Source organism: Struthio camelus, chromosome 22 (genome assembly GCF_040807025.1).
Source record: "Struthio camelus isolate bStrCam1 chromosome 22, bStrCam1.hap1, whole genome shotgun sequence".
In the NCBI taxonomy this organism is placed as follows: domain Eukaryota; kingdom Metazoa; phylum Chordata; class Aves; order Struthioniformes; family Struthionidae; genus Struthio; species Struthio camelus.
The window spans coordinates 9,273,410-9,282,474 of NC_090963.1; the positions used below are offsets into that span (position 1 = coordinate 9,273,410).

General features: G+C 59.1%; 1 non-coding gene across 1 annotated transcript; it reads right to left on the reverse strand.

The window, feature by feature from the left end:
- Positions 1 to 1,906: 1,906 nt before the first annotated feature.
- Positions 1,907 to 1,978, reverse strand: TRNAA-CGC (transfer RNA alanine (anticodon CGC)). The gene has a single exon. It is a non-coding gene; the product is annotated as a tRNA-Ala (tRNA).
- Positions 1,979 to 9,065: the final 7,087 nt, after the last annotated feature.

Consider the following 9,065-nt stretch of genomic DNA (forward strand, 5'->3'; position numbering starts at 1 on the left):
AGTGCCTGAGTCCAGTGCCAGAAGGTGATGCATCACAGTGAGGTATTTGCTTCACAGACAGTCATGGACAGAGTGTTTGTTTTAAAACAAAAATCTAATTCACTGGGATCTTCTGCTTAGGGTAAGGCTCATGTGGGGAATCCAAACCTCTGGAACAGGATAGTTGGCTGCTGTCTGGCTGTTGATGGTAGCCTCCACCACAGGTGTCCTTGCAACAGCACCTTCAGCTGGGTTGGATGAGAGTCCCTGAATGGGGTTGTGCCAGGGAATCCTTCCTATCCAGCTGGCCCGTGGTCCTATGTGACTGCTCCAGAGGACACATAATCCATTTCGGTTGACAAGGGACCGTATCGCACAAATCTGAACGTCATCCTTGTAGCACCGTTACAGCTTCAATCCCAAAGAGCTTGCCACAGGGCAAAGGAAGCAACATCATCATCCCTGCACTGTCCTCCTCCCACCTTCCTGTGCTTCGCTTCTCTCTTCCACCTGAGCTCTCCTCTCTGCTGCTGGGAGTTTTCCAACACTCTTGATGACCTCACAACACCTCCCTGCTGCCCCACATGCTAACGGCCACTGCAGCTGATGTAAGGAATTGACCTCACAATCAACATCCCAGACAGGTCCCTCTAACCTGCCTCTCCCTTTCCCCTCCCCCTGAGCTCTCATCTCCATGGGGAAGGTTTTCGGATCTGCCTCAGGACCTCACAGCACCAGCCTGCCTGCTGCCCAGTCAGAGTGCTGCAACAGAAGTGACCTCACAAACAAGCTCCCACCCATGCCACTTTCACCTGCCTCTGCCCTCTTCAGGAGCTCTCCTCTCTCCTGAGGGCTTTCTCCTCCCCTTGATGACCTCACAGTGCCTGCCTGCTGCTGGCCAATCAGGTTGCCGTCCTAGAGGTGATTTCACAGTCACTATGCCAGCAGTGTCATGGCTACCTGCCTCTCCCTCATTCCTCCCTCTAGGCTCTCGTGTCCACCTCATGAAGTCTCTGAGGCGCTCACATACCTGCCCACCTGCTGCTGACCAATCAGCTGCTGCGAAAGGGGAAACCTCACAATCAAACCCACCAATGTCACCTGTCACCTTCACCTGTCCCTCCCTCTCGCCTCCTCCCAAGAGGCGGGCAGCCTCTGTGATGCCATCGATGACCTCACAATGCCTGCCTGCCCACTGCTGGCCACTTGGGTGAGCGTAATGGACGCGTCCTCACAAGCAACACACCACCATTGTGCTTTTGCCTGCCTCTCCCTCTCCTGCTCCAGCTCCCACCTCCCCAGCTGCTGAATCAGCTCCCACTGCCTGTGGTGACCCCAGTGCCTGCTCACCTGCTGCTGGCCAGGTGCTGCTGGGACACAAGTGATTCATCAGCAATGTCCCAGGGGCCACCTCCACCTGCCTCCCCTCTCCCTCCTGCTGAGCTCCCACCTCCTGTGGTCAGGTGCACCTGATGCCTTCACAGCACCTACCTGCCTGCCTGCCTGTCCAGGCCTATCCTGCTGCTGCAGCTAAAAAACACCTCTCAGCCAGCATCCAGTCCTGTTGCCTTCATACATGCCGCCCCTCCTGTCCCGCAGGGCTGTGATCTCTCCTGAGAGGGCTTTTTGATGCACTCAGTGACCTAGCAGCTCCTGCCTGTTTCCCTGTTGCTGGCTAAGCAAGTTGTTGCAAAAGTAGCAACATATAAAACCATATCCCAGCAGTGTCAGTGTTAACTCCCTCTTCCCTTGCCCAGGGATGTCATTTCAGATAGTGAGCCGGTTGGTCACTTCCTACCTGGGGAGCTGCACATGCCGTAGGACATCCCATGAGAGGGTGAGCCCACCATTTGTGGAGAGGGGCGATGCCTCCATTCCCCATCCCTCACCCCTGCGGGGGGATGGAGATTTAGGACAAAAGCACCCCTGGAGATGCTGGGGATTGAGCCCAGGACCTCCTGCATGCGGAGCAGGCGCTCTTCCACTGAGCTACATCCCCTCGGAGCCTGCCAAGGGCTGGGACAGACTCTCGTCCCATGACATGTCCTTGCCAAGCACAGCCCTGTTGTCTCCCGGTGCCCTGGGAGCCTCAGCAGAAAGCAGCATTCACACCCTCCTGCTGGCCCGCAGGCTGGGTTGGGGGAAGCTGGGATTGCAGGGAGTGTGTTCGGCTGTTAACTGTAAGGTTGGTGGTTCCAGTGCACCCAGGAACAGAGTCCTCTTGGCAGCGGGCCAGGGGGACTATGCTGCCCAGCACCCTGGGCTTTGCTCACAATCACCATGAGCTATGACGGACAAAGCGGCGGAAACCCTGTGCTTCTCTCACTGTGCCTGTCCCTCCAGGGTGACACCCAGGAGACAGCGTCAGGGTGACTCCAGCTGGGCAATTACACAAGGAAGGACCTGTCTCCTCAACTGGGGAGGCTGTGACAAAAGAGGGGTCATCGCTCGTGGGGCTGCTGCCACTGCCCTTCCTGCTCACACCTCTGGGTGTGCAGAGATGGGTCATGCTCAGGGGTGTTACACTGGGAGGGAACGGGGAGGAGGATCAACAGGACAGGGATCAGCACCAAGCACAAGGCACACGCTTTATTACAGCCAAAGCATAACAAATCAGGCTTTAGTGAAGGCATGCCATTCTGCCCTGTGTCATCCTCCAAAGAGGAGAAGGAAGGGAAGCATGAGCAGTCACAAATGAATCCCAAATGCTTTCCCAAAAGCATCTCGTGGCCGTGTCTTCACCAGCCCCTTGATGTGCTGGGAGCCTTCCCGCGCCTGCCCTGCTCACCAGGGAATGCTCTTTTCCACTCGCACAAACTGATCTGAGAAACCCAGGAGGAAAAGGGGAAATTCCCATCCCCACACCAGACGAGAGCGCGTGGGTCTGTGTGATGCAGTGCTTGCCTACAAGAACACAGGACACGTCGTTCAGACTTCTCCCTGCGGTCGAGAAGCCACCCCTGCAGGGTCGGCCCTGATGCTCCAAAACAAAACCACAAGTCCCAAAGAACACAGCCTAGCTGGATTTGTTTTATCCAAAGCTGAAAGGCACAAACTGACAACAACAAAGTTGTTGGCAAAGAGGTGGCCAAGACGTTACCGTGATGCACTGCTAATCTATTCTACGCTGTGCACATGGGCTCAAATCCCATCCTCGTCCAAGACTCTCCCTGCTCCTGGATCAAAACCAGGCTGGAAGGAGTCTTCTGGAGCAGTGACTGTCCTGCAGTCAGCGTCCCTACAGACAAGCGTTTTCAAGCTCATGCTCAAAGCCGGTAAGACAAACACTTTGCTTGGATGGACAGCTCCGTCCTCTCCCAGCAAAAGAAAACAAATCTGGCCAAATAGGGGAAAAACTCACAGAAAGAGGGACAAAGAGCTTTCAGGTCATCAGAAATGAAAAAAAGACAAGAAAGTCAAGAAGGAGAAGAAGGCCAAAGATAAATATCAAGAGAAGGGTTACAAATTAGCAAGGATTACAGCATAATCAACCATTTCCCCATGATTCTTAACTAGGTGTTTCTCATGTCTCCCCCTCTTTTCAGCTGGACTGCAAAATCACTGGTAAAACAAGGGTGCCATCATGTTTAGCCTCTAGGCAAAACTTCCACCAAATTTCACTTAGCTAAGGTCTACCATGTGCTGCTATCAAAGCAGCTAGTTTTACCGTAATCCTCAGTGCAGTGCACTGACCGGAATGCAGTCAGTTTTCAGTGAGGGGAAGGCTTTTGGAAGCCTTCCTCTCGAGTCAGTTCATCCCTGCAGACACCGAGCAGATCAAGGTGCTTGGAGGTTCAAGCCTTTGCTGCTTAGAAATCAAACCCTCAGCCAGATAGTTTTATGCTGCATATCATGACAGGGAATGACATTGCTTCCTTTTGGTCTTTCAGATGCAGAGCTTACTGAGAGAAGCCTTCAGTGCTCGGACTATACCTACCACCGGATGCAATTTACCATCATCAAAACACCAACCATCGCCAAAACAATGCTAACCATTAACACTGGAAAATCTATTATCAAAACAATAACATTCAAACCAATCATAAGTGGTTCTTCACATTTGTGTTCAGAATTATCCTAAGAAACAAACTTTATTTTAAATGTTTTCACTTGAGACCCTCTTTCCAAAAATGTACTTGTAGTCCTGCTGAACGTTTTAAATTGCCAGGTAAATACCTCACGGGAAATAGTGCCTTGGAGTAGGGCATCTCAAGTACTGCTTGGCTACAGGCGCAGGCTGGTTGTGTGCTCTTCATGTAATGATACTCGAGGTTCAACCTCCGCTCCTCTGCTTTACAAGAGGAAGAGAAAGGAAGAGACAGGGTATATCCTTGTGAGTGCTGAAGGCCCCACTCACCCTGCCCAGACTCTTCCTCCATCCCAGCCGAGGTGGGTGTGTGCCCCATGGTGCCAGGGCCTGCCAGAGCTGGACAGAGGGAGAGGGAGAGAGAGCTGGGAGGAGGGATGGGGAAAGAAAGAGAAGGATGGAGGCCCAGAGAAAAAGAGGGAGAGGGGGAGCTGAGGGAAGGATGCAGGACCGCACAGAGAATGGGGAGCAGAAGAGAAGAGAAGAGGGATGTAGAGGTGGACAGAGGAATAGAGAGAGAGAAAAGATGGAGGGGGGAGTTGGACAGAGAGAGAGAAAAGAGGAAAGAGGGGCATGGAGAGGCAGACAGAGGCAGACAGATGGGGGAAGAGCAGTGTGGTAGCTGGAGGCAGGGACAGACGGAGAGGTGGGCAGGCATGGAGAGGTACGGGGCATGCAGAGGGGCAGAAGGGCAAAAGAGGAGGGAGGGATGGAGGGGAATTGCCAGTGCTAGGGAAAGGGGGGAACCCTCAATCGTGGTCTCCCTCTCAGGGCAGCAAGACCTGGAGGGAAGTAGGTGGCGGGGAGCCCTCCTGTCTGCTGCCAGTACCAGCCCCGGGGCAGGATTTGCATGTCTGGGGGCCCTGTGGAAGTTTTGGGGGTGTTTAGGCAGCAGTGTGGGCTATTGGGCGGATTTTGGCCCTCGGAAGCAAAGTCTGAAGGCATTTTGGAGCCTCTGTGGCAGGTTTCAGTGTGTCTTTCTGGGTCTTGGGGGGGGGGCACTTGAGCAGTCTGGGGGTATTTGAGGCTTTTAGGAAGGTTTGGGAATGGTTTGGAGCTATTTGGGGTGTCAGTGGGAGCTTTAGGGCAGCAACGGGGGGCACCTGCTTGCCCTGGGTCAGGGTCACCTAGGCCTCCTCCCCCCGCCAGTTTGCCCCATGGCTGCCCCTGCCCCAGCTGCCCTCAGGTGCCCCAGCCCCCTGGCTGCCCCTGGGGACCTGGGGACCCCTCACCAACCTCCCCTTTTCAGAACCACACGGCAACCTGCGGCTCAGAGGTGGCCCTTCACAGGGGACACTTGTGTGATTAGCGAACGAGCAGCGCCCGCCCCCGCCGCCAACCCACCCCCCAGCCAGCCCCTGGGGACACATTGCTGCCGGGAGCTGCAGCAGAGACCAGCCAAGGGTGATGTCGGGGCCCTTTGTGACTCCTGCCACCCCCCCCCCCCATTGTGACCCCCATGGTCTCCACGGTGTCACCTGGTGCCCCACGGTGTCACCTCAGTGCGTGGGGAGGAGACGGCTGGGATCTCCCCAGGGAGCTCCCTCAGCCACCCCCCGGCGTGGCCCCACGGCCCCGTGAAGGACCTCGCCTTCCCCACTGTGTCTTTGTGTCTCGCCTGGGCCCCGGCCCCAGCATGGTGCAGAGACCCCCTCGCTGCCCCACGGCGGTATGGGCTGGGGATGAGGACCGTCCCCCCAGCCGCCCCATGGAGGCCTGGGTCAAGAAGGAGGACGGACCCCGCAGCTGCTCCACGGAGGCCTCGCAGGAGGCCTCGCAGACAGATGCGGTCCTCGTGGCCCTCGAGGGCATGAAAAGCACGAGTGCCTATGACACCGCAGCGGCAACCCGTATGCTCGAGGATATGATGGGATACTGCGCCGCCAAGCCAGAGCACGTAAGCCTCCAGCCCGCTGGCAATGGTCCTCAAACCCAGGGCTCTCAAGCAGAGCGTGAATCTGGCAGCAGTTTCCCTGTGGCAGCAAGCTGCTGCCAACCCGTGTCCCTTGCAGGTGCAGCTGGCTGTGGTGCATATCTATGAGAACCTGCCGTGCATCCGTGAGGCCGCAGCCCAGGACATCCTCAAGCCCTTCCTTCTCCACCTGGCATGCCGCTACCCGAGTGAAGTGGTCACTGGCCTGCTGAGCTGCTCCCCAGCCTGTGACAGGTACGCCTGCCACGTTGCCAGCCTGAGTGCAGCAGCCCCAGGGCTGGAGCTGGGCTCCCTCCAGGCCTCGTAGAGCCACCGGGTCGGCCAGCCCCGGAACGGGTGAGCGGGATCGTGGGATGCTGAGCCAAGCCTTTCTGGCTCGGGTTCACAGTGTTGCCGTGGCCATGTGGGTGCTGATGGTCTCCCAGTCGCTGGCAGCTGAGAGGGTGCTGCAGGAGCTGCTCTGCATGCTGCAGCACCGGCCCCTCTGCAAGCCAGGCACCACCGCGCAGGACCTCACCTGCATCCTCCCGCTGACTGTGAGTTGCCCCAGAGGGAGGCCTCGTCGTGCATGTAGCTGTGGTACTAGCAAGGGCTGTCATTGACTTTTTTTTGCAGGTGACCCGGGCACTGAACATCATCCTCCTGCAGCACGCTTGCAAACAGGAGGTGAAGGCGCTCTTCCCCCGCCTCTTCCTGGCCCTCCTCTTCCAGCTGTCCTTTGCCCTCATCGAGGCGCAAGAGGACATCCCTGCCTTCAACCACGAGGGCAAACTCATGCCTCCCAGGCCTGTCAGGTACCCAGTCCCCCAGGCCCGTCCCCTGCTGCCCATGCCAGAGTACGGAGTGATAAACCAGTGCTCTTTTCCCCGGGCAGGGTGGCCGTGCAAGCCATGCAGGCCCTGCTGTGCTGCACTGGCTACGGGGAGCAGGTCACTGCCATGGAAGGGCAGGGCGGCTGGGAGATGATCAGTCGGCCCGGGACCCACCTGACAGGGGTTGCCTTGCTGGCCAGGTGAGCCCCCTGCCCTCCCTGGCCCCTCATCCCACTCTGGCGGCCCCACGGGCTCCTGGTGCAGTTTGCCCATCTGTCTTGGCTGCCATGCTGCCTCTCCTGTCCATTGCCAGGCAGATGCAGGGGAACCCTCTGGAGGAGCGTGCCAAGATCTTCCTGAACCTCAGCCTGGCCCTGAGGGACAAGGACAAGTGCCTGGAGATCCCCTCTATGGCCTTCCTCATCGAGGTAGGATGTGGGGATAGGGACGGGGGGTGGGGTGGGGGTCATGGCTGAGGGGATTCAGATGGGGCTGGAGAAGAGGGGCTGTGGCCCAGGCTGGGGACGTGGGGCCGGGGCTAGGGCCGGGGGGTGAGGATGAGGATGAGGACAAGGGGTAGGGCGTGGGGCTGGGGATGCAGCGCTGCTGCTGGGGCTGGGGCTGGGGCTGGGCCAAGTGGGAGGTGGCAGCAGGGATGCCATATCACGCACTGGGGTCCTAGTCCTGGGGGTGGCCATGAGTCCCTGTGCCACCCCGGCCCTTTGCCGTTGCAGCTGCTGCGGTGTCCCGATCTGTGTGTGCTGGCCGATGAGGTGGCGCTGAGCCTCTGCCAGGTGCGGCTGGGCAATGAGCGCCAGGTCATGCGCTGGCTGGCACTCCGTGGCCTCCTCACCCTCTCTGGAAGACCCTCCACAGTGAGTGAGCTCTCGCCGCCGGTGCCTGTGTCCCGAGCACTTCTGCCACCAGTGGAATGAGGAAAATGCTGCATGTCTCCCTGCAGGCAAGGAAGATGCTGAAGGTGATCCCAGATGTGGTGGAGCGGCTGCAGGATGCCGATGGGGAGATGGACGCCAAGGCCCTGGCCGTGCTGCGCAACGTGCTGCACCACGCCGAGCCGCGGCAAATCAGCCCCCTGGCTGTGCAGCTGGCCCACGACCTCCTGCCCCTCTTTCCCAACGTGAGGATGGTGGTGGGGAGCTGGTAGGAGGCCCTTTGTGGTTCTCCCCCCGCCCACCGCGGCTGAGGTTGCTGTGCTTGCCCCCGCAGGAGGTCAGCACGGTGCGGGAACTGGCCATGCGGCTCTTTGGGGAGCTGCTGGGCCGGACAGTAGGCAGCGAGAGGCAGCAGATGAAGCAGCTGGCACGCCAGGGGCTGCTGCCCCTCTTCTTCCATCTGAGTGACCCACACCTCGGTGTGGCACAGGTACAGGGCACCGTGGCGGGCCATGAGGCCACCGTGGTAGGCACCCCAGGCAGTGGCCATGGGGTGGCTCCGGCCTGGCCACGGTGCCATCGCCCATCTCCCCACTCCTCCCCAGGCTGCCCAGACAGCCCTCATGGAGGCCGCAAAGCTCCTCAGCTGGAAGCAGCTCCGGAAGCTGGCCAAGACGGTGCAGACCTGGCACATCGGCGAATGCCTGGTGAGGAGGCCCAAGCAGTGGCAGGCCTGACCTGGTGGTGCTGGCCCCCGTCCCAACGGTGCCAGCACCTCTCCTGGTGGAGCCAGCCCCCGTGCCAGCATCTTTCCTGGTGGAGCCAGCCTCTCTCCCAGCTGTACCCGCTGGGAATGTCCTGGAGGTGCCAGCACCTCTCCTGGCAGTGCTGCTGGTGCCAGCCACTGTCCCTTCTGTGCCAACACCTTTTCCAGCAGTGACAGCACGTGTCCCAGCTGTGTTAGCCCCTGTCCCGGTTGTGCCCGCGCCTGTCCTGGGAGGGGGGATGGGCCCAAAGTTGCCAACGCCTGTCCTAGAGAGGGGGGCGGGTGTCCCAGGGAGGGGGACAGGCCTGGCAGTGCCAACACCTGTACTGGGGGGTCTCTGCAGCTGCGGAAGGCTGGGCCCGTAGCCAGCGAGTATGTCAGCTGCAGCTGCCGGTACCTGGAGGACCCCCGGGCCACTCTGCGCGAGCAGGCTGTGCGCTTCATCGGTGAGACCCCTCCGGACACCCACAACCCTCTCCCCAGCCCCAAGGTCCTTCTCCTCAGGCCCCATGTCCCTCTCCCAAGTGCCCATGTCCCTCTCCCCAGCCCCTGGCTCCCCCTCCCCAACCCCCCAGGACCCACTCCTTAATGCTTG